The sequence below is a fragment of the Terrapene carolina genome, unplaced genomic scaffold, assembly GCF_002925995.2.
Source record: "Terrapene carolina triunguis isolate 2854851 unplaced genomic scaffold, T_m_triunguis-2.0 Scaffold720, whole genome shotgun sequence".
NCBI classification, from domain to species: domain Eukaryota; kingdom Metazoa; phylum Chordata; order Testudines; family Emydidae; genus Terrapene; species Terrapene triunguis.
The window spans coordinates 230,253-256,185 of record NW_020665071.1 but is presented as its reverse complement, the minus strand read 5'-3'; the positions used below and the strand labels follow the sequence as shown (position 1 = coordinate 256,185).

At 49.3% G+C, this 25,933-nt stretch overlaps 1 pseudogene; it reads right to left on the bottom strand.

The window, feature by feature from the left end:
• Window positions 1-4,077: 4,077 nt before the first annotated feature.
• Window positions 4,078-25,933, bottom strand: part of LOC113408067 — a 79,254-nt pseudogene continuing 57,398 nt past the window's right edge.

The following is a 25,933-nucleotide window of genomic DNA, read 5'->3' as shown; positions in this document are numbered from 1 at the left end:
GTAACTTTACAAGTTAAATAAAAAGATTTAAAACACAAAGGATTCCCCTCTGGCTCAACTTCACAGTTACAGAACAGGAATGAAACTACCTCTTTAGCATAGTAAAAATTCACAAGCTAAAACAAAAGATAACCTAGTGCATTTCTTCGCCTCACTTACAATTTCTGTAATTCTTAGATGGATTATTCCAGGTATGTTTTCAGGAGATGTTGTCCCTGCTTGGCTTTTCTCTCCATCCGGAGAGGGAACAAAGACAGCACAAACAACTCCCCCCTCCCAATTCAGATTTGAAAGTATCTTCTTTCCTTATTGGTCCTTTTGGTCATGTGCCAACCAGGTTATTTGAGCTTCTTAACCCCTTACAGGTAAAGATTCAGTACAGCTGCCCAGGAGGGATTTTATGCTACCCTTATCTGTATGTTTATGACAGGGTTACCGGTGGATTCAGCTTAGCCTTTTCCAGCTCTAAGTGCTTTGCTTCCACCTCCAAATGCATCTCCTCTGCTTCCAAGCGCTTTGCCTCCACTTCTGCCTCCAAGCGCTTCATCTCTAGGAAGGAATTCCTGTCTTTCACAGTTAGAACACCAGGTTCCAAAGAGGATGGAGCTAGGCTGTTCTCAGTGATGGCTGGGATTTGGGAGGGGACTGCAGGCTGCGGCCGAGGGGTTTGGAGTGTGAGAGGGGACTCAGAGCTTGGGAAGGGTATTGGGCATCCCTCCATTTTGGCACCTGGATCTCAGGTTGGGGAGGGCTGACCCTTCCCTTCTGGGATGTTCCCAGACCCCCCATCCCTTCCCTGCATTTCCATCATGGAGCTGGATGTCTGGTCTTGAGCTGAGTCTATCTTCCCCATGGCGTGCTGCTTTGGGAAGACTGTTTTTTCTAGGGTTTCGGTGCCTGACCTCAACCTCATGCACAGGCTGCCCTACTCTAGCCTAGTTATTTCATTGCCATGAAGCTAGAAAAAAAATAAACTGCTTATTGGACTCCCTGGCTTTGCAGGTTGAACCTTTTGTGTACCTTTCCCCCCTCAGGCAGAAAAGAAAAGAAAAGAACCTTCCTGGCTTTCAAGCAGCGAAAAGGAAAAATGTGTCCTTTTAAAATCCTGAGGTCTGTGCTTCTGGTTCAAAATGATCCCACTGCTCTGCCACCATGTCAAGGCTGATTCCCCACTCTGGCACTTCGATTGCAGACGATGAGGATCCGCAAGGGTTCTAAAAAAAAACAATACTGGCCACTCTAGGCTGGTATTAAACTCCCAAAGTCACAGCTTCTCTCTGACCTTGGATGGGTAGATGCTACCACCACCCAAGTGAACCCCCCCACACCCTTTTGAGAACCCAGGAAGAAACACTTGGGAATTCCTTCCTGTGGGTACCCTCAAGCCCTTTCACCCCCCTTCCCGGGAAGAGCTGAGAAAAAAACAAAGGCAATCAGCTGTTGTCACCAGCTTATTAAACAACATATGCACAAACCTCCTAGGGACACAAAAATCCAATCCTGTTCTTAAAAAAGGTAAATTTTATTAAACTCAAAAAGAAAGGAAATACATTTGGAACTTAAGCTTTTTGCTAGATCTTAAAGGAAACAGTTATAAAAATTAAGCATCAAGATAGCTCTCTTGAGGTTCAGCTTAGGTTACAAGCAAAACAAAAGCATCTGGGGTTAGTACAGAGGAGTCCACAAGCCAATAAGAAATAACCCTAATCACGTCTTTCTAGACATTCTAATTTACTTACATATCTGAGACTTCAGATAAGTAGATTCAAGGTATGAATTGATGATCTATAATCAAACCAGGCTTAAAGCTGCTTACAGCATTGCTGCTCTGTCTCTCCACTCACTCCCGGAGAACACCACCACACAGCCAAGGGAAGTTTTTTCCCAATTTTAAAAATTTCTAGCCCTCCCAATGGCTCTTTTGGTCAGGTGCCCACTCCTTTTCCTTTACCTGGGGATTTTGTTAACCCTTTACAGGCAAAGCAAGCAGAGAACAGCTACTAATAGGAATTTTATAGCTAACTGGCTGGCTGGGTGTCCATAAAAGGGAGCTACCACCCCCTTCATTTATCACAGGCACCATTGACAGATCTGCAAGGACTTTAAGCCTTGCACAAAGAAGGATTGGGAGACCAGGCTCAAGTTCCTGCTCATGGAGGTGGCACTGAGACCTGTATCTGAGCCAGGCTGGTCGGCGTCGGTAAGGAGTGCTGCTATGTACCGGAGTCCCAGCACCAATCACCATCCCCAGTGCCTAGAAACAGGCATAAGAAACAGCAGGCCAAAAGGGGGTCATCCCTGGCACTGAAGACAGCCAGGCATGGGGTTCAGAGTAGAGTGCGTTCTGAGCCAAAGCACTCCTCTGCCTCGGTACTGCAAAAGTCAGCACCTTTCACTCTGGCAGGCACCAACATCTCTGGAACCAGAAGAGCCACAAACTAAATTTTATGCAAACTAGATAGGATTTTAATTAGCAATTTTGCACCCCGACTGATGATTCTTGTATTCTTCTTCACAGTATTCTTGCCAGCAAGTTAAAAAATTATGGACTGGATGAATGGACTATAAGGTGGATAGAAAGCTGGCTAGATCACTGGGCTCAATGGATAGATATCAATGGCTCCATGTCTAGCTGGCAGCCAGTGTCAAGTGGAGTGCCCCAGGGGTCGGTCCTGGGGCCACTTTTGTTCAACATCTTCATTAATGATCTGGATGATGGGATGGATTGCACCCTTAGCAAGTTTGCAGATGACATTAAGCTAGGGGGAGAGGAAGATATGTTGGAGGGTAGGGATAGGGTCCAGAGTGACCTAGACAAATTGGAGGATTGGGACAAAAGAAATTTAATGAGGTTCAACAAGGACAAGTGCAGAGTCCTGCACTTAGGACGGAAGAATCCCATGTACTGCTACAGGCTGGGGACCGACTGGCTGAGCGGCATTTCTGCAGAAAAGGACCTGGGGATTACAGTGGATGAGAAGCTAGATATGAGTCAACAGTGTTCCCTTGTTGCCAAGAAGGCTAACATCATATTGGGCTGTATTAGTAGGAGCATTGCCAGCAGATCGAGGGAAGTGATTATTCCCCCTTATTCGGCACTAGTGAGGCTACATCTGGAGTATTGCATCCAGTTTTGGGCCCCACACTACAAGAAGGATGTGGATAAATTGGAGAGAGTCCAGCGGAGGGCAACGAAAGTGATTAGGGGGTTGGGGCACATGACTTATGAGGAGAGGCTGAGGGAACTGGGCTTATTTAGTCTGCAGAAGAGAAGAGTGAGGGGGGATTTGATAGCAGCCTTCAGCTACCTGAAGGCAGGTTCCAAAGAGGATGGAGCTAGGCTGTTCTCAGTGATGGCTGGGATTTGGGAGAGGACTGCAGGCTGCGGCCGAGGGGTTTGGAGTGTGAGAGGGGACTCAGGGCTTGGGAAGGGTGTTGGGGTGAAGAAGGGGGTGCAGGGTATGGGCTCAGGGAGGGAGTTTGGGTGCAGGAAGGGGTTTTTGTTTCAGATGGAGTACGGGCTCTTGGCTGTGGGTGCAGGCTCTGGGTTAGGGCTGGGGATGATGGGCTCAGAGTGCAAGAGGGGGTTCAGGGCTGGAGCAGGGAGTTGGGGTACAGGAGGGATGCGGGGTGTGAGCTCCAGGTGGTGCTGACCTCAGGCAGCTCCTGCGAAGCGGTGACATGTCCCTCGCTCCTAGGCTCTGCACGCTGCCCCCATCCCCAGGTACCGCCCCCACAGCTCCCATTGGCCGTGCTTCCTGGCCAATGGGAGATGCACAGCCGGCACGTGGAGCAGGGCCTATGGGTGGGGGTAGCGCGAGGGATCCCCTGACCTTCACCTTCACTTAGGAGCTGGACATGCTGGCTGCTTCCTGGGAGCCGTGTGGAGCCAGCCAAGGAGCCTGCCAGCCCTGCCATGCTGCCAAAAGGACTTTTAATAGTCTGGACAGCAGTGCTGACCAGAGCTGCCAGGGTCCCTTTTTGACCGGGTATTCCGGTCGAAAACCGGACGCCTGGCAATCCTACTTCCTTCCATGACACTGTTACTTCCCTCATGAGACTCTTCCAGCCCGCAGGCTAGGGCAGTTCCCATTTCTCCAGAAAGAAGGTGATGATGGGCACAGACACCAGGAGGAGCAGGACCAGGGTGCAGCGGGTGACCCAGATGGCGAGGGACATGACCGGCCCTGCAACATGGAAAGGGACATGGTGACAGCCATCTGCAAAGCAGCGTGTGAGACTGCAGTGCCAGCACTAGACACAGAGCAGCTGCTGTGTAATGAGGAACCCATATCAGCTCCCGGAGGTCTAGATCTAAGGGGGGGATCATGCTGCAGGTAGGCACATTCCCTGGCGCAGCTGCCGCCGACCCACCACCCAACACTTGTGCCACAGTGGCCCTGCCCCTTCCCCGAGGCCCCCACAGCCTGCTGCCTGCCAGTAAGTCCTCCATGCCACCATGACCCCCCGCTGTTCACCACGTCCCTCCTCCTCTTGGGAGGGGGAGTGAGCAGCGATGGCAAGTCAGCGGCGGGAGGGTCTGGCGGGGGAGTGAGGTGGCTCGACCAGGCGTTGGGGCCGGCCCAGTGCTGGGGGGCTGGTGGCTCAGTGGGGGTGTGGGGGGCAGTGGCTTAGGCCAATGCTGGAGCTGGCCTGGCTGGGGGCACAGAGCTGGGCTCTGACAATCAGGGTATGACAGAGCAATAGCCCGTTACCTGTGTGAGTCAGCTCCTCCCCTCCTCCACTGCTGTTCGTGCTGCCTGTGGGACAAGGGCAAAGAGAATCACACCGTGTGGGAGAGACGCCTGCAGCCTCTGCAGGAACGCACTTCCCAGCGGGTGTAAATCAGCATCACTCTGCAGGAGTCACTGGGGCCAGATCCCCAGCGGGTGTAAATCGGCATCTCTCCACTGGAGTCCACAGGGCTCTTGACAGATTACAGCAGCCGAGGAGCCGGTCCCTGGACTCTCTCTCCCTTGCTCTGAGTGTCACACTGAGTTTCCCCACTGCAGACTCAGCGAGGACGTCACTGTCCATTTAACAAACCATCGTTTCATTGATCCCTGACACCTGTCACTGAGGTCGAAGCTCCGCAGGGGTGAAAATGCTCCAGGAAGCCCTGAGCCAGGATTTCCCTGCCCCCCCCAGTCAGATGCTCTTGCTGTGGAGCCCCCTCGGGGATCTGAATGTGCGGGAGACCCCTGCACCCTTCAGACAGCCCAGGGCTCGCCTGGTGGGCAGAGCGGGTTGTATGATAGGCTGTGTGCATGGGCAACATTCCCCAGCCACCCTGTGCCTGGGGCAGCACCAGGCCTAGGCCCTGCTCACGCCCAGTGCTGAGGGTTCAGGGGAGTTAAGTGCTGTCTGGCCCTGGGGCTGGCCCCTCTGCACAGGCTGGGTTTCACTGCAGAGAACTGGGTCTCCCCCTGGTGTAAGTGCTGCAAGCAGAGGAGTTTCCCCAGGGGTGAGTTTGCTCCAAAGTCTCTATGCAGTGAGGGGAGAGCTGGGAGGACAGAGCTGGGCTCAGATCCCCAGGGTCTGACCCAAGAGCGTCTCCGTGAGCTGTGGGGTCTGACTCCTCTCCACTGCTGCTCACCTGGCCTGTGCAATGGGGACAAGGAGAATCTGGGCCCATCTGTGCCTCCAGGGGACACTCAGTGTGTGAGAAATGCAGCTGCAATGGCTGCACCCAGCTCCCTACACCAGACAAATGGGCCAGGACTGTTCCCTGAATGAAACCTCCCCAAATGGTAGCCTCACTGAGTGGCTCCGTCAGATCTGCCAAGTGTTACACGTTCCTTTCATTGAGCAGCTCTGTCCTCCTGTGTAGAACTTGTGGGTGTGGGCATGCATTCCCCACGTGGTGTCCTGGAGCCTGGGGTGGCCCTCAGCTACAAGCCAGGAGACCCCGTGCTCTAGCCCCAGCTCTTCCACTGAGTCTTATTAACTTCTCTGTGCACTTCACAGCCAAGCTACTAGCCAAGTGCTCATACCCCTAAAGTATTGGTGACACCTGTCATTTTCCCTTGCTACATATAACGAAGGGTTGCACAAGGTCACTTGAGGCAGAGCTGGGAACAGAGGGGAGGGTTCTAACACAGCAAACACCAGATTCAGCCACTTTGTCTCGCTGCCTTTAAGAGGGAATGTGCCAGAGTTATGTGGTTGACTATGTTGCCTCTAACACTCCCAGAGCCTTGAAATGACCCCAGAAATCCTGGGAACCAACAACCTACTCCTGTCTCACTAACACTCATGTGATCCACCGACAAAGCAAATATTATATCTGCCAGTAGGGGCTGGTGGACACAGAGGATAAAAACCTATTTCTTCTGCCCAGTACCCTGTCACTGAGCTATCTACATCTGGATTCTATCTCTGCCATTGCATGGATGATTGTACTCGCTCTGAAATTCACTCCCCTTACCGGTGATACTGAGGTGCTGGGCAGGGCTGAGCTGGGATCTGTTCACCTGGTTGTCGCTGTCCTTGATCTCATACCCGCAGGAGTAACTCCCAGAGCTCCCCCTAGACACCACATGGTCATAGTTGTAGGTGAGCTTCTCCACTGAGCCCGTCTGAGACAAAAGCTCTTCCCCGTCCTTACAGAAGACGACACGGGTGGCCCGGGCCCGTGAGAACACGGAGCACTGGAGCCGCACGGACGTGGACGTCTGGCTCAGGTTGAGGGTGGGGGCACGGAGAGCACCTGGGAAGGGGAATGGGTCAGAGCTGTCAGTGGGGCCATAAGTGGGGCCTGTTTCAGGGGAGCCCAGGGAGCAGTTTGCCAAAGGAGGTTGGTTACTGTGGAAGCAGCTCGCAGCTACTAAGGGCACGACTACCCTGCAATCAAAACCAGCTGACTAAGGCTTATGGGGCTCAGGCTACAGGGCTATTGACACGGCACAGGCCAGCCGTGGGCCTCTAATTGCAGAGTAGACGTACTCCCCCTGCTGAAGGGCTGTGGGGTCTGCGCAATGTCTCTGGAGCAGGCTCTTATTTCAGCACAGCTGGGTAACGGGGGGATAATGTCAGATCTGAGACTGTCAGCTCTTCGGGGGAAGGGACCAGAGCCTCACATGGGGGGGTGCAGCACGTGGCGTGATGGGGCCCTGATCCTTGAGAGGGGCATCTGGGGTCCCAGTAATAATAGTAATTAATAATAATCTGTTGCTGGACTTTTTATTAGTATATTCCTCTCTGGCGTTATTAGATAGATAGATAGATAGATAAATTTTTCTGGGGACAGACTGACAGACAGACTCACCAGGAGCTGAGCAGATCTCCTGGCTGCTGGGACTCAGCGCTGGGAACAGAAAGGTGCCGTGTGGTTAGTGCTGGAGATAAAGTCTCCCCCTTTTCTGATGTCCCTCTTGAGGGACAAAAAAATTGTCTTTAGTAGTGTACAAGGATTTGCCGGGGCTTGACCCTATGCGGGGCAGCGGGGAGCCACACTGCCTCACTACAAGTAGATATGAAAAAAAAAATCCTGATTCGTGTTTTGGTGAAGAAGCAAACCAGGCAGGACGTTAGATCTGGGGCAGGGCAGATTCCTCACACACACAGACCTTGGCTGAGCTGGGACCTCCTTTCCCTTCAGCTCTCTAGAGGGCCAGATCCTCAGCTGGCGTAAACTGGCATTGATTCCAATGGAGCTACACTGATTTACACCAGGCGGGGATCTGGCCCAGCTCTCATACTCAGCGTTTCTACTGGTTCTCCTTTCCCTCCCACTAAAGAGGATTTGCCGACAGTCTGGGCCAGGTGCTGTTCTTCGTTCTGTTTCCTCCCAACCTGCTATGACTTAGCACTGGGGTCCTGCATACTCACCGCTAAGCAAGAGGCACAGAGACAGGATCATCGGGGCAGTGGGGGGAACCGATCAGGATGGAAACAGCCCAGCGGTGTCTGCTGCTCCCCAGGGCTGGATGTTCCAGCCAGCCCCTTTCTCTGCTTCCAGCCCCCTGGGGTTTGCAGGGCTCAGGCAGCAGAGACATCATAGCCTCTCTCTGACCAGCTCTGTCCCCTCATTGGGTCTGATATTTGTCACATCTACCCGTTTCCTGTTCCGCACCACCTCCTTTTCCCCGCCCCGGCCACAGCCTCTCTATTTTGGGCTGCAAAATTGAGAACCAAAGGGGCCTGGTTTGCTTGTTTGAGTCTAAACATATCACTGAGGAAACACCCTCCATCCCATCTCACTGCCTGAGGACCGAGACAGTTTCCTGGCTAAAGGCACAGCTGGGCCAGGATGAAATGTCACTGGGTGATTGAGGGATCTGGATGTTGGATGAGACTGAACCTTTTGCCTCCAACTTGGTGTCACGTCCTTGCTGAGAAGGACCCAGCTCCCCCAAGAGAAATTCACTCTCTGGGCTTAAGGAGGACATAAATGGGGTCTGGGCCTCAAGTGGGACCCACTGCACATGGGTGAATTCCCCCTTTCCCCCCCAAATAGCTACCACGGGACGGTGCTGGCTCCCAACTTGCTTAACGGCCTTTGCCTCATCCTCGAAACTCAGATCCAGTCACTTCTACCCATCCTGCGCTGACTGCCCCCTCTCCCCATTCTGGGCTCCTGAGGAGTCTGTTGTCCCTGCTGATAGATGGGAACAAGGTCCCTTCCTGGTCCCTTCTGCATCCCTGCTCATTTTGCTGTCCCTGCTGAGAGACGGGTACCAGGGTACTGCCGGATGGTGAAGAACACAAGGCAGTGGATATAAAGCATCCAGAAGTGACCTCTGAGCAGGTGGGGAGCTGGAATCAGTGTGACTAAGCAAGTGGGGAAACCAGGAGAAAAGGCCAAAGAAATATTTGGGAAAGAAAGAAAATCTTTGAATAGATGTTAGCACCTCTGTGGGAAGCCAAACAGCCGAGGTCCTCAAGGGAAATCTGTCAGGAGCACAAGGCAGAGCCCTTTAGCAGAGCAACTTTGCAGAGTAATTGATACAGAAGTGGATTGTCCTGGGATGGTGGCTGGGCACATTTCACCCCTGGGATGGAGTCAGTTCTGCAGAGCAGCTGGACAGGGGACGTTCGGGTGGAGCTCAGATGCATGGAGGATGGTCAGCAGAGCTCAGATCCTATGGGGCTGGTCCTAGGAGCACACGGTGAGAGTACCTGTCATAAGCAGAGCCCAGAGGACAGCAGGGTGGAAAAGGGTAAATATTTTTTGCAGTTTTCTTAAATCATTGTTTCAAAACCTTCTGTAAAAAACATTTCCCCCCCTTTTCCCCCCCTCTTGTGGTGGCAAAATGATAAAAATGGAGGGAGGGGAAATCCCCAAACCCGAAAACTTTTAAAAATCTCTTAAAAATGGGGGGTTTAAAATGAAAATGTTCATCTTTTTTTCTTTTAATTTTCCAATTTTGTTTTTACAACCCCCCCCCCCCAAAATGTTAATGTTTTCTTTGTAAAAATGGAAACTTTGGAAATAATGAAAATGTTTGACAAACTCTCACTTTGAAAACTATGTGCTTTTTAGAGCTCTAGCCCAGACTGATCCCCTGGCACCTGCTTGTAGCTCAGACAATGCTGCCCAGAAAGGGGCTGATCCAAAGCCCCTTGGTGTCAATGGAAAGACTCCATTGACTTCACTGGTCTTGGGATCAGGCCCCCGTGTCACGGTTCTGTTGTGACAGCGAAATGGCTCCACAGCTTTCACTTGGAGTGACTCCAACCCAGACCCCCCACAGGAACAGGAACAAGGAAAGTCTCCGCCATGAGAGGGTGCTGGGCTTAATTTGTAATAAAAGAGGTGCTGGGGCTCAAGCAATTTGTTTACATTCATAACTGATGAGACAAGCTCAGAGGTGCCGAGGTTATGAACTGCCAAACCTAGAGGTGCTGGGGCTCAGCCCTGGCACAAATTAAGCACTGGGAGAGTGAAGGGAAGATTAATGAGAGGATCATGCACAGTGCAAAATGGGATGTGAAGAAGGGGAACTCACCCCACCCCCCTCAGCCAGTGCTACAAACGCAGCTGATACATGAATCAAGAGCACCTGCAGAGTGAGTTCCTCCTGCTGCACAGACCCTGCAGCTGCCTCACTGCACAGACCCTGAAAGGAGCAGAGAGACGGCTCCATACAGGGAAGAAATGACCAGGGTGTCACTGTGCCTCAGTGGGTCACAACTGAGAATACCAGATTCAGGACAAACTGCTGAAAATAGAGCAGACACACCCCAAAACTGGTGATTATTCCTCCGTCAGGTATATCAAACCAGCAACAAAAGTAAACTTCTGTCTCACCACACTGACTAGCAAGAAGTCAGAAATGCAACCTCCTTAGGTATTCCAGTCCTTGTTTCAACACCCAGACACCAGACTTAAAGATGAGTGGTTATTTAAAACCAATTTCATCAACCAACAGTTCTTCTGATCCCAGAGGACCAGCCACATACCCAGGTCAATATATAACTCAGATCTTACCCAATAATCACGCTGTTGCCAATCCTTTAGTATCTAATATCTAAAGGACTATTTATAAAAGAAAGAGATAAGAATTAAAACTGGTTAAAAGAACCAAATACTTACAATAATTGCAAAGTTCTTGGATCAGGCTTGAAGCAGTGTTGGAATAAACTGCTGGCTTGTTAAGTCTCTGGTTGCTTCCAAATGATTGGAAGGTCCTCAGTCCCTTGGTTAGAATGCTCCCATTAGTACAAGTCCAGAGATCAGAGCAGGAAAGAGTCAACATGGAGATGTTTCAAGGGCCTTTTATAGCTTCTGCCATGTGGAGGGAAACTCATTGTTCCAGGCAAAACCTTCAGCACAGTTTGTGGAAAAGAACAGGCACCCAAGATGGAGTTCAGTACCATATGGTCTAATCACATGCCCTTGCATGCTTTGATGAGTCATAGCAGCCATTACCAATAGTCTGGCTTTATCAGGAAAGTCCCTCAGGTGTGTATAAGATTCTTTCATGGCCCCATTGTGTACGTAATATTCCCTTCACAATGTGCCGGCTAGACTGGATGTAAATACCTTGTGGGTGTTACCCAGGAGCAAACACATTTGAAGTACAGGTATACAGCCAATATTCATAATTTCAGATACAAAAAATGATTCATGCATACAATAGGATAATCACATTTGGCAAACCATAACTTTTCCATTGACACCTGACATGACATACTTTGTACAAGATTTATCGTGATTGTATAACAGTGGTAGCAACAATGATCTACATGGTCATATTTTAATCATATGTCCCACAGGGCTCCTCTCTATGTTAGTGCTTTAAGAGAGACTTGAAGGAGTCCGCTGCACAGAGCTGGCAATAGAGACAGAGATCTATACATGTCTATGTTTGGGGATAAAGGTATAGAGTGATAGAGGACGTATATGAGGAGTGAGAGGTACGATATTACATTTAAATACCATGCATGGTTAAGCATAAACACTAAAATTTTCAAAAGCACTTAGTGATTTTGGGGGCCCCATTTAAGATACTCTAAAGGGGCAGATTTCCAGCAGGTGAGAGCTCAGTGCAGTCTGTCTGTCACCCCTTAATGTGTCACAAGTTGGGCTCCCAAAATCACTGGCCATTTTGGAAGGTTTGGCCATAAGTGCGTGTGCCAATTGTACATGTGCCAAATCTGTGTGTGAGACCAGCTGTAGGTGTGCGAGGGGCTGCGTCCCCATGGCCCATTCTAGCCTTGACCCTCAGGTGAGACTGCAATCAAGGGAGATCAGTGCCAGTTGTGATGGGGATTTTGTGATAAAGCTCCTCTGGCACAACCACACTGTGCGGACGCTGAGCGACCAGTCCAGTTCTCAGCTGTCCTAGCATTCCCTGTGAGGTGAACATTGATTATTTCCTGCTGAGGCAATAGAGGCAACTGTATGAAAGCTGTGGGCATCCTGACATGTTCCCAAAGCAGATGGACTAGACCCAGCACCTGCCCCCCATGAACCACACAACTCCTGCCACTATAGTACTTCACAGGAAGTTATCTGATATCAGCTAAGGAGTGAATTGATACTGCTCCAGTTATACCAGTGTAAGTCCCTGTGCACACCCGGGTTCTGGTATAAGAGCCTTTTTCTGGTTTATCTTATGTCATTTTAGACGCAATATAAACTATAAGGCATAAATTTTCAACAGTGAAGATAATTAACCATGGGGAAAATTATCAAGATCTGTGGTGGATTCTCCATCACTGGCAATTTTTAAATCAATTGTGGATGTTTTTCTCAAAGAGACTCTCTTGTTCAAACAGGAATTATTTGGGGGCAGTTCTCTGGCCTGTGTTATACAGGAGGTCAGACTATGTGATCACAGTGGTCCCTTCTGGCCTTAGAATCTATGACTAAACCTGACAAAGGCTCTGATTCCACAATAAGAGTGTCCCCGAGGGAATTACACTATCAATGGTTTAAAATTATACTGTCTATGAAGAAGCCCTGGGATAAAATGCTCTTTCTATCAATGCTCTCTCTCCTTCTGCATTCCCTGTCACTGAAGTATTTGATCCCCACATATAATCATTAATGGGGTTTATCTGCACAGATTCCTGAGAGGTAGAGAAGACATCCTTATTTCACAGATGGGGAAACTGAGGCACACAGACTCAGTGACTGATCCCAGGGCACACAGGAGTCCACAGTTAATGCAGGGATTGAACTCAGGGCCCGTCTTCCCCTTAGCCCTTGCCCTTGCCTTCCCAAAAGCTTGGCTGACAATGAGCGACCTGGTACCTGCCTGGCAGGCCAATGAGCCTGGGCTATTTTGTCCAAAAAGGGGAAGTGCTTAGAGATGGGAAAACATCAGAGACACAAGTTGGGAAATCTGCCGCAGGGGATTTAATCAATGTCACGGACAGTCCCACCCCCTATTATTTCTGGGATCACATCCTGCCTCTCTTCCCCTGGCCCAAACCCCATGCAGGCAGGGCAGAATTAGATCCATCTCCCCAGTCCTGCAGAGGATATTGATGGAGCCAGATGCTGCGGGACTAGAGAGTGACCAGCTGCTGCTCAGCGACTCTCTGTGCACAGAATCCAGCTGCTCTGTGCAGTCACACAAGGAGGGACCAGCAGGATGAGCCGTCAACACCCTGAGCATCTGCAGAGTCTCCTGTGCAGACGCCTCTTCCCCTGCCCAGCAGTGAGCTCTCTCTAGGCCTGACCACGAGCTAGCAGCCCAGCAGGGTGGGGGTGTATCACATGCTGTGATGTGGGATTGAATAACCCGCTCTCACAATGTTATTTTTGTCCTCACACATTAACCTGCCTCATTCTCTCTCTCTCCATTTATTCTGTTCTCATGAGGTTTCCAGGGCAGTTTATTTTCATAGTTGTATATTTAAAGGCCAGAAAGGACCAATGGGACCATCTAGTCAGAGTGTCTGCACAGCCCAGGCCAGAGAGCCTCCCGCAGGGATCCCTGCATTGAGCTGCTAACTTCTGGCTGAACTAGAGCCTGTCTTGCAGAAAGAGACGTCCCCAATCATCTCGGTTTAAAGACCCTAAACTGGCTCACATTTCTAAACACTAAGGTGGCTGTGGGTGATCAGTGAAGAGGGGACCAGGGGGAGGGGAGATGCTGGACTGGGACAGAGCAACTGGAGATGGGCCCTGAGGTTTAGCTCCAGCTGTGGATCCTAATCTGACCTTCCCCAGAGTTTTGTTGTGTGGACTCAGGGTTCTGGTTTGGGCCTATGATAGAGACAGTCCAAGGCCACACAGTTAGGATCTAAACTCCCCACAAAGTCTGGGTTTGGGGACTCTCAATCTGAGACCAGAAACACAACAGGTACCAGATATGATGATTCAGAGCCTGATTGAGGAGGGGAAGATGTTCGATCTGGGGTGGCTGAGACACCTAATGGTGAATGGGCAAGAGGGATGAGGTGGAGCTGTTGGTCTTGGCAGAGATTTCAGGAAGCTCAGTGGAGCATCAAGATATGGTGTGTACCCAAGGCCTGACACTGACAGACTGAGCAGATTGTTAAGGCCACAGACATCCCCAGAATAGACTTTGTCAAAGGATGCTGGGAGGTTTAACACTCTAGTCAGGCGTATAACCCACAGCAGGTTGTCAGAGCAGGGATGTATGGGACTGTACAGCACCATACACACCAATGGCACTGAGGAAACAACACATTCATAGTGATGACTGCACAAGGGCTGGCTGGCAATTTTACACCAACACCTTGTTTTGATAGAAAACCAATTTTTGAGAAATTTATTTTTTTATTTATCTGTGGCAGTCTGTTTTCTTTGAACATTTTTTATTTTTCACTGGAAAACCAAAAGCTCCAAAATATTTCAGATTTTGCAAGTTTTCAGCTGAAAATTTTCAGTTTTCAGTTGTGAAAACTGATATTTCCCCCCAAGTTTTTAGATTTTCAGTTAGTTGATGAAAAGTTAAAGTTTTATTGCTGGAAATTTCAATGGAAATTCATCTAAATTTTCCATGAGGAAAAAAAATTCCATTTTCTGCCCCTGTACCATCTTTAATCCTCACTGTTCACAGGTGGACTCTGCCAGTGCTCTGTTCTGCCCTGTGCCCACATGACTCCCCTGTGATCTCCTAGAGGTTAATGGATATTAGCCTGACAGACTGGGTGATGGGTGTGGGAATGCTGGAAATCATAGTATCATAGAAATATTGGGCTGGAAGGGACTCAAGAAATCATTAAGTCCAGCCCCCTGTACTGAGGCGGGTCACAATAAACCTAGACCATTTCTGACAAGAGGTTTGTCCAACCTGTTCTTATTAACTTCTGATGATGGGGATTAAAGAACCTCCCTTGGAAGCCTATAGGAGCTTAGCTACCCTTATTGTTAGAAAAATTTTCATTCTATCTAGCTTTACCCTCCCTTGCTGCAGATTAAGCCCATTATGTCTTGTCCTACCTTCAGAGTGACTGAGCGCAATTGATCACTGCCCTTTTTACAATAGCTCTTAACATATCTGGAGACCGTTATCAGGTCCTCCCTCCGTGTTCTTCTCTGAAAACTAAAAATGCCCAGTTTTTTTAATCTTTCTTCATAGGTCAGATTTTCTAAACCTTTGATCATTTTTGTTGCTCTCCTGTGGATTCTTTCTAATTAGTCCACATCTTTCCTAAAGTATGACACCCAGAATTGGACACAGTCCTCTGGCTCAGACCTCACCAGTTCCCAGGAGAGTGGAACCATGACCTCCCAGGTCTTATATACAACACTGCTGTTAATAGACCACAGAATGACATCAGCCTTTTTTTGCAGCTGCATCACATTATTGACTTATACTCAATGTATGATCCACTGTGACCCCCAGATCCTTGCCAGCAGTACTGCCACCTAGCCAGTTATTTCCCATTTTGTAGTTGTGCATTTGATTTTTCCTTTCTAATTGAAGTACTTAGCACTTGTCTTTATTAAATTTTATCTCATTTGGTTTCAGACCAATTCTCCAATTTGTCCAGGTCATTTTGAATTCTAATCCTGTCCTCAAAGTGCTGGCAATCCCTCCCAGCTTCTTGTCATCTGCAAATTTTACAAGCATACGTTCCACTCTATTATCCAAGACATTAATGAAGATAGTGAATAGTACCACATCCAGGACAGACTCCTGCAGGATCCGCTCAGCTTGACCACTGATAACTGAGTGTGGTCTTTCAACCAGTTCAGTATGGTCTTTCGACCAGTTGTGCACCCACCTTAAAATTATTTAATCTGCACCACATTTCCATCATGTTACTATGAGAGTATCATATGGGACTGTGGTAAAAGCCTTAAAAAAATCTAGATAGATCCCATCTACTGTTTCCCCACTATCCACTAGGCCAGTAACTCTGTCAAAGAAGGAAGTTAGATTGGTTTGGCATGATTTGTTCTTGACACATCTATGCTGGTTATTCCTTATAACCCTGTTATCCTCTAGGTGCTTATCAACTGATTGTTTAATAATTTGTTCCAGCATCACTGCAGGCATCCAAGTTAGGTTGACTGGTCTATAATTCCCTGGGTCCTGTTCCCCCCTTTAAAAGATAGGTGCTATGATTTCCCTCCTCTAGTGCTCTGGACGTGAAGGAAAAAAACAAGTACATCTGTGAGCTGCTCTTGGTACCCTCTGAACCCAGGCACACAGAGCGCAATGGATTAACAATCCAGCACTTTAGCCACTCAGTTTATCAGCCAAAAGTGGCCCCTTTGCCACCAGTTGTCCCTTCATCAGCCCATGTTTCAGTGCTACATGGTGTCGTGGCACCCAGTTAGTGGGGAGCTTTTCTTCTTTCAGCAACTGCGTGGAAGAGGCATGGAAGAACAAGCCAGTGGGTGCCCCCATGAAAAGAAGAACAGATGGCCAATAACCAAAGGGGGTTCAAACACATGTGTGCAGCATACAATGAATCCACAGTCTTAACCACTCAGCCATCTTGCATGATGTGGCTACAGGCCTGGTATCCCTGCAGGCAGACCTATGTTTTCTTCTTTACATTCACTTGGGTGCCCAATCTGGTCTGACTAAATGGGAGATCATGAGAAAACCATCCCAGAGGGGGAAAAGGTGGCTAAGTAGTTAAAGCTGATCCAGTGTATTCTGCTTGGGTGGGTTTGAATCCCACCTTTGTTGCTGGCCAGCCTTTCCTTTGGTAGAGGTGGCCACTGACTCTTTCCTCTTCAGGCCCTCGCTACCCCAGCATGTCTTACCATAAATAACATTGTTGTCTGAAGTGTTGGTGTAGGTTCCAGGATAGCAGAGCTGTGTAACTAAAAATCGTGTCTCTCTCACCAGCAGAAGTTGGTCCAATAGAAAGTTTGACCTCACCCGCCTTGTCTGGCTAATAAAAACCAGACACACCCAACAAACTGGGGGCCCCAAAGTCCCTGGGCCAGCTGGACTCCAGGCCGGCTCACAAAGGTGGGAATTTTTCCTGGTGCCTCTCCAGCGCTGGCGCCTCAGCAGGCAGAACCCGTCTCTTCCCACACTTGCTCGGGTGTCTGGCCGCGGCTGAGCAATGCCGGCGTAACCCCCGTGTTTGCATTTCAGGGCACAGTGACGTCACTGGGGAGCAAACAGTCAGGGGCTAAGTGGGCCCTTTGCTCTGTGGGCTGGAGACTTGCTGTAACCTGGTGGGGCCCTGCTGGGACGGGCCGAACCCTCCAGGCCTGGGTGCGGCGAGCTCGGGGGATGGGCCGGAGCCGCCTGCAGCGACTTGGGAAATGCCTGCGGGGGGAGGGGCCTGGGGAGCAGAGTCAGTGACGGGACCGTCAAGGAGGGGAACGGCCAACTGTCACCTGAGGGCATAGGTGCTGGACCCTATATATACAAGGTTAGCAGTTTGCTTCAATGGCTCTCAGTACCCCTACTATACAAATTGTTCCAGAAACGCTGCCTGAGGGGGGCAATGGACAGGGAAGCCCAACTGTCACCTGAGGGAGGATCTCAATAGGCTGGGAGGGTCAGGAAAAGCCCTCAGATAAGAGGGGGACAGTTCAAGGAGGGAGGGGATTGGGGTTGGGCAGAGGGAAGGGGGGTAGAAATGGGAAGGGGAAGGAGAAAGGAAGGGGGCGGAGATGGAGGGAGGAGAACAGGGGATGGAAACAGGATTTGGGAGGGGAGAGGAGCAGGATAGAAACAGGACTGGGCAGGGTGAGAGTCCGGACAGGGCCCAGGGGAGCCAGCCACCCTTTTTGTCCCCAGGTGCCCGTCATGGGGCAGGGAACCCTGTTCCTTAGAGCATAATTAAAGCTCCATCTTTCCCAGCTCCCCCCATTGTGGGGCAGGGATCCGCTGACAGGGAGGTAGCAGCTGTGTCAGAAGATCCCTCATGTCACATGTGATGTGCTGGGATACACATGTGACAGGCCAGGGGAAGCCACTGGGAGCCATACAGCAGAGACCCCCACTTACCCGCACTCCACACTGCCTTCAGAGGAGATGACTGTTATATCCTTGGGGACAGCCGGTTTAGGAAGAAATCACTTGAGACCAGAGAGCAGCAAACTTACAAAGCAACCATTTATTTATAGACACTGAGCTGACCTAACCGGCCAAAGCTGGCTGGGCTATCCCCTAATAATCTAACTCAGTTGCCATAGGAATAACAACCATGACAACCAAATACACAACAATGACCCCCACCCTGAGGCTGTAAGGCACATCCTGGAGCTGAACGTCTGCCCCAGGGTCAGCGTCTGGGGGTTTCATCCATTTCTGATGGGTGCGGATGTTGCTGCTGGGTTTACAAGTTCTGGGATGCCACTGCATCTGTGTGTTATTGCAGAGTCACTTGGTGAATAACTGATGTTTTGGGCTGGCAGCAAACTGGAAACTCAGAGCAGGTATTCGGGTCGGTTCCAAAAGAGTTTGGAATTTGTCAGTAAATCTGGAAAGTCTGTTTTGGGTCGTACAAAGCATTTCATTCAGGGCAGCTTCTTAAAAGAGCCTGCTCCTCCCAACCTTTCTCCGGGGAGGAGGGAACTTGTTTGGGATGTGGAAGACCCACATTTGGAACCTCCACTTTGGAGCAGGGCCTTGAATTCAGCATGTGCGACCTAACCCCCAGGGTACAGACCATTCTTCTGTTGAAGCTGTTCCACCTCACATAACTACTTAAATATTAATTGGGCCATAGAGCAAGCGAGAATGACTCTATAGGCTGGGGATTCAGGGGCTCAGCTGGGTGGTAGGAGCTAGGGATTCAAATCCCTCCTCAGAATGAGGAAGAGAGAAGATTTTAGTCAGCTTCTCCTGCCTCCTGAGTGCCTTAATCCCCTGGCTGGAGAGCCACTCTCATGCTCTTCGGTCAAGGAATAGCAAATTGTTAGCTAGTGTTTAGGGGTCAAACACACACTTCTGAAGCTGGCCTGAAAAGAGTACTAAAAGCTTTGTCCTGCTAAAATTCATTTTCGTTGGCCAAAACTGCATTTTTTTACAAGAAAAATATTAGTGTAGAAATTTTCTACCTGATTTATTTCTGAGAATACAAATGGTTTGTTGTTGTGGGATTGTTTGTGAGTGCCAGGACTGCCCACAAAGCAGTTTGTTTGAAGGTTTGTGACTGCTGGGCTTGTATTTTTATTTTTGTAGGTGCATCCATGGGCACTGGGACACTTTCTATGGGAGATTGTTATTGGAGGGTTGTCCATAAGTGCTGAGGTTACTCATATGTTGGGGCTATATGCACACTCGTTTGTTATCATTGGGTCTTTTTATGAGTTGTGGGTACCACTCCTGCTGGTTTGTTGCTTTAGGGTTGTTTATGAGTGCTGGTGCTGCGGTCACTGGATTGTTACTGTAGGGTTGTCCATTGAAACTATTCATATGTCGGGGCTATATGCACATTGGTTTGTTATCAAAGGGTCTTTTTGTGAGCTGTGAGGCCACTCCTGCTGGTTAGTTATTGTAAGATTGCTTGTGAGTGATTGTGCTGTAGTTGCACTAGATTGCTATTGTAGGGTTGTTTATGAATGCTGGGTTTGTTGTTAATAACAACAGTGAAGTGGAATGAGAATCCACAGTTGTTTCCACTTGTAAATCGCCACCCTGGTTAGAGTGAAACTCCCACCTGGGGTGAGGCTGTTCTATGGGCAGGGGAGGTGACTTCACTGTTGAGGGGAGATCTCCCTGTATTTCTCTGCTTTGTTTCCCCAGCTCTGCCCCAAAGCAGAAACTCCCTGTCTCCCCCAAAGTCATCACTTGCAGGGTTGGTTTCTTTTAGAAACCCTGGTGCTGGGATAAGGGCAGGTCTGTGGATTTGGGCCCAGCCCCACAAAGAGTTCCCCTGTTTCCCCTTGACCAGAGTGAGTGAGCAGCTGAACCCATCCATAGCTGGGAAGAGCAATCCTAGTGAGTGCCCTCTCACATTAAGACCCCCCCCCCCACTAGGGTGACCAGATATCAAGTGTGAAAAATCAGGATAGAGGGTGGGGGGTAATGGGCATCTATATAAGAAAAAGCCCCAAATATTGGGACTGTCCCTATAAAATCAGGACATCTGGTCACCCTACCCCACACACAATGTGACATGTGACTGAGGGAAGTGGGGGCAGTCACAGCAGTGGCCACACCCTGAATGTGCTGCTGGAGGAAATGAGGCCGCGCCCCATCCCTGTATCTGTGCCCTGGAGCAGAAGCAGAGGCCCTTGAACCCGAGATGTCAGGGAATGTCGAGGAGCGGCAGCCCAGATCCATGAGGATGCAGCAAGTAGGAGCAGAGGCAGCGAGGTGAGCTCACTGGATTAAGTCATTTTTTATTGGTTTTTACCCATGTGTCTTTGGCTATGTCAGCGCTGGTTTACATTTCTTTTTGCAATGATGTTACTTTTTCTGTACACGGGCTTGTTTATTTTGTAGTTGTCTTTGTGGGGTCAGACCCTGCGTCTGTGCACATACTGATGTGTTGTCATTTCCATGTCCATAACCCTTTCAGATTTGCACTGGTTGTTAACACCCTTATGAAGCACACAGATGTTATTTGCCCTGGCTTTAGAGGGGTAAACTGAGGCACCCAGACAGGAAGGGACTTACCAAAGCTCACATGGTGAGCCAGTAACACAGCTGGGACTAGAAACTATTATCCCCATGACCCTTCTTCCCACCCTCTGCAATAGAAAGTCTCACATGTTGTCAGTGCACTGAACTGACACCATTGGCGATGGAAGCAAAACATAACCGGGGGCTGGAATCTGTCTGGATTAGGGTGCAGCGGTAGTTACACCAGAGCTAGGGTTGTGTTAAAGACATTTGTGTTTTGACAGTGGAAGGAATGGTGAATATTTTGTGTTTTGAGTGAGCTTTAATGAAACAAAGCCAGGGTTGTAATGTTTAGTCAGTGATGGACTCTTTGGCGTATTGATTGTACAATTTGTAGTTCTCAAAACTTTATGATAAGCTATTGAAAAATGGGTGTGTTAGTGATTTCTTTTCCTGGGGAAATCTCTCACTTTTCTCTATGCTCCTCCAGTAAAAGATCCAATCACAGATGTGGTCCACATTTGAATATATCATTTCTTCTATAACAGGAATTCCAAGAGTACCAATTTTTAGGTCAATGCACGGCCTATAAAAAGTACTTTAAAAAGGCAATGTTAAATTTGTGTGCCAATCTGAAGGTACTAAATTTTAATTTGATGACAAAAAATGTGGCATGGCAAAAAGGACTAAAAAATGAGAGAGAGAGAGAGAGAGAGATCGATATCGATCTAGGGCTACAGCCAGGGCGGGTCAAGCGGGGCAGCTGCCTAGGGCGCAAAACCACTGGGGTGGAAAAATGGGGTGGGAACAGAGGTGACACATAAAGCCCTGTTCATTGGGGGTTGTTTGGGCCACCCCACGTGGACGGGCTTGGGGAGGATGCACCACCTCCATGCCCTGACTCACCTCAGCAGGCCACCCAGCCTGTCTAGGTTGTGGGGGGAGGCGCAACCAAAAAATTGGGGGAGGGAGGGCACACTCACCCCAGGCAGTATAAGTCCTAATTATGGCTCTGCCTAGGACCCAGGTCTCTAAGATGACAAACCTCATTCTGGTCATTTACTGCATCACACACACTATCTTTCAGCGTGACTAACACAGGCTGGGTTATCACATTTCTATTCAACATAAGCCACACCCCTCTCCCAGAGCTGGAGTAAAAGCCACGATTCTTGATCAACCATATTCTACTGCTGACAAGTGAATACTTGAGTAACCTGTTGAGAAAGGGTTTCTCACAACCTTCTCCAGTAGCTGGTCTAAAAAGAAGGCAGCAATTACTCATGTGGTTCAGATAACAAGGGCCTGAAGTGAGTATTGGAAACTTTAAGGTTCAAGCCATGTTGCTGATCTACATTGGGGTGACTGTCTTCATGTTCTGGGTTTGTACAGCACCTAGCACAATGGGATCCTAGTCCATGACTGGGGTTCTAGGTGCTACCACAATGCTAATAATAATAATTGCAGTCTGGCTTTATGGGATTCACACAGTGAGGAGCCCACTTAAAAATAGCTTTTGTACTTAAAATTATGATAATCTGTAAATTATGGTGTGAATCTCCAAAATATTGTAACCAAGTTACTGTTCTGGCTGGATCTGTGTGTGTGTTTCTTGATTGGGCACTTAATCTGAAGAATCCCTTCTCAATAAACTGGCCAAATGATTCACTGGTGCAACTTAGAATCAAACACATTGAGATACACTTACATAGCCAATACTTATAACTTCAAATACAAAAATGATACATGCATATAGATAGCATAATCATAAACAGCAAATCATAACCTTTTCATAGACACCTCACTCGACAACCTTTGTACAATATTTGCTACAAATATATAACAGTGGTCGCAACAATGAACTATACGGTCACATTCATGTCAATAACGACACACTCCCCTTCTCTCTAGATCTTTTACAGAGATATCTCCTTATTAGGCACGTGGGTTACACTCACAGGGCTGGTCTACACTGGGGGGGGCGCTCGATGTAAGATACGCAACTTCAGCTACGGGAATAGCGTAGCTGAAGTCGACGTATCTTATTTTGACTTACCTCCTGTCCTCACGGCGTGGGATCGACGGCCGCGGCTCCCCCATCAACTCCACTACCACCGCTCGCCCTGGTGGAGTTCCAGAATCGACGGGAGCGTGTTCCGGGATCGATATATCACGTCTAGACTAGACGTGATATATCGATCCCTGATAGATCGATTGCTACCTGCCGATCCGGCAGGTAGTCTGGATGTACCCACAGTCTAACATCTGAATTGCAAGGCTCCACTGGAGACAGAAGAATACCCAGCTAGGGTACAGAATATCGAAGCAGGAAGAGAGATCTTGTTCCTTGGTTCCTTGTCCAGCACCTTGCCACTGAGCCCCGGCTGATTTTGACACTATTATTTATATAACAGGACCCTCCAGTGACCCCAGTTAAAGTCAGGGCCCCCTTTGCACTGGGTGCTGCACAGACACCAAGGGCTGGACTGCAGGGGGAAATTGACAAGGAGAACTATACTTGTCTTACTAACTCACTACAGCTATCCCGGGATAACTCCCCATGGGGACACTCTTATTCCAGTGTACAAGGGGCTTTATCCAGTTTAGTTTGTCACTTTGAAAATGGTGTAAACTAACCCTGACAAAACCGCTCTGGGAGTTATCCCAGGATGATCATAGTGATCCATTTCTCTGTGCAGACGAACCCTTAGTGAGAGAGCCCCTGTCCGTAAGAGTTCCCAATCTAAGGGGGGGATTTTCACAAGTACCTGAAGGATTTAAGAGCACGAGGCAGTGGGCACAGTCACACACTTGTGCTCTGAAATCCCTTAGGGGCTTTGGAAAGTCTCCCCTGAGTCAAGGCAGAATTATTATCCCCATTTCACAGATGGGGAGCTGAGGCCCAGAGAGATGAAGTGACAGGCCCCAGGATGGTGTAGTAGAGCTGGAACTTGAACCCCAATCTCCCTGAAGTTACACTTTGGTGCCTTAAGCATGAGCCCAGCCTTTCCCCATAACCATACAGTCTCTCCAAAGGAGCGATTATTTGTACAGATGGAAGGAGCTGGGCTGGGCTGTCGGCTGGGACAGTTCATAGCAGGGCTAAGATCCAACAGAGCTCAGTGTGGCCCTGGCCTGGCTGGGAGTGAGCAGAGGTCTGCAGGCTGCAGGGCAGAGTGACAGGGTCCCTGACAGGGGAAGGGATGGGGAATGAAGGAGGCTGGAGGAGTTACCTGGGCAAAGGCTGTTACCGCAGGGGCCTATTGTGCAGCAATGACCAATGGTGTCACCGTGCTCAGAACTGGTATCTCCCCAGACCCCTCTCCACTTTCCCACTCACAGTTTAGTTCACTTTGGAAGTGAGTTTAGCACCAGTTGAATTAGGGCTTTCATTCTGAGTAAGAGTGTCCACACAGGAATTTAATGCAGTTTAATTAACCCACTTTAAATTCATACCTTTAGTTAATTCAGCTTAATTTTCCTGAGTCTCCTTGTGTAGATAAAACCTTAAAGGCTCCAGCACCAGGAGGCAAATACAAAGAACCCAACACTGATTATTTTTAAAAGTCTCTTGTTTTTTAAGCCAATCTCATGATTTGGGTGGCCTGACTTGTGATTTTTGAGCACTAGGGGTGGCAAAGCTAAAGAAAAGCCAGCTGAGAGGGAGGAAAGGAGGTGGGTTATCGTCTGCATGCACTTGAAGCAGAAGACTGATCACAAAGAAGATGATGCTTTTTTCCCCCCACAATTCATTTTCTTTATTATCTGAAAGTTGAAAGCTGCCTCGAGTTGCTGTGGAAATGCACCAGGGAGGTTCTTTGATGCGGCTGCGCACTGACGAGTCCTGCGTTTCAGCAAGTGGAACATTAATGACATCTGTCCTGCTGCAGAGCAATGGTCGCGTATGTCGGTGTCTCTTCTCTCTGGGGTGGTGGATCCTTTAAGACAAAACACGGTAATGTTACTTTTCTGCTAAACCCGCCTAAAGCCAGACAATGTCTATCTGACAGCAGTGCTGTACGTAAATCAAGAGAAGTTCTAATGGGAATCTAGGCTGGGAAACACCAACAGCCCCACTTCCTACATCAACCCCTCTGAAGCAGGCAGGTCAGATTTCCCCCTCCCTAGCCTTAGTCTGGCCCTTTTCTGCCCCACAGACAGCTGGGCTTTGCCATGACACCTGCCAGCTGGACAGAGGAGCCCTTCTCCCTCTCTCCGTGCCAGCTGCCCCATCGAGGTAGTGCCAGGTTCGCTCTGTGATGGGCTGTTATTATAGATTCATAGACTTTAAGGTCAGAAGGGACCACCATGATCATCTAGTCTGACCTCCTGCACATCGCAGGCCACAGAACCTCACCCACCCACTCCTGTAACAGACCCCTAACTTCTCACTGAGTCACTGAAGTCCTCAAATCATGATTTAAAGATTTCAAGTTACAGAGACTCCACAATTATTACACTATTTTAAACCTGAAAGTGACCCGTGCCCCATGCTGCAGAGGAAGACAAAAACACCCCATGGTCTCTGCCAATCTGATATGGGGAAAATCCCTTCCCAACCCCAAATATGGCACTCAATTGGATCTTGAGCATGTGGGCAAGACCTGGCAATGAATTCTCTGTAGTAAGTCAGAGCCCAACCTATCTAGTGTCCCATCACTGACCATTGGAGATATTTGCTGCTAGCAATTGCAGATTGACTATATGCAATTGTAGGCAGTCTCATCATACCATCCCCTCCATAAACTTATCAAGCCAGTTCATTTTTTTGCCCCAACTGCTCCCCTTGGGAGGCTGTTCCAGAACTTCAGTCCTCTGATGGTTAGAAACTTTCATCTAATTTCTAGCCTAACCTTGTTGATGGCCAGTTTATATCCATTTGTTCTGGGATCCACATTGGTACTTAACTTAAATAACTCCTCTCCCTCTCTGGTACTTATCCCTCTGATGTATTTATAGAGAGCAATCATATCTCCCCTCAGCCTTCATTTGGTTAGGCTAAATAAGCCAAGCTCTTTGCATCTCCTCTCGTAAGCTGAGTTCTCCATTCCTTGGATCATCCTAGTAGCCCTTCTCTGCACCCAGGGCTGGTGCAACCACTAGGCAAACTAGGCGGCCGCCAAGTGGCCAAGTGGCCAAAAGTGCGCTCCGGGGAGGCGGTGAAGTGGAGGTGAGCTGGGGCAGGGGGGCGCGGGGAGGTCCGCCTGCAGCAAGTCGGGGGGCGGCGTGCAGGGGAACCGCTCCCCGCCCCAGCTCACCTTTGCTCCGCCGCCTCCCCTGAGCACGCCGCCCCACTCTGCTTCTCTCCCTCCCAGGCTTGCAGCACCAAACAGCTGATTGGCGCCGCAAGCCTGGGAGGCGGGAGAAGTGGAGCGGCAATGGCGTGCTTGGGGAGGAGGCAGAGCAGAGGTGAGCTGGGGCGGGGAGCTGCCGCAGGGGGGTGGGCGCCTCAGGGCGGAGTGGGGGGGAGCTGCCGCACGGCTCCCCGGGCTGAGGGGGGGGGGCGGGGAGCTGCC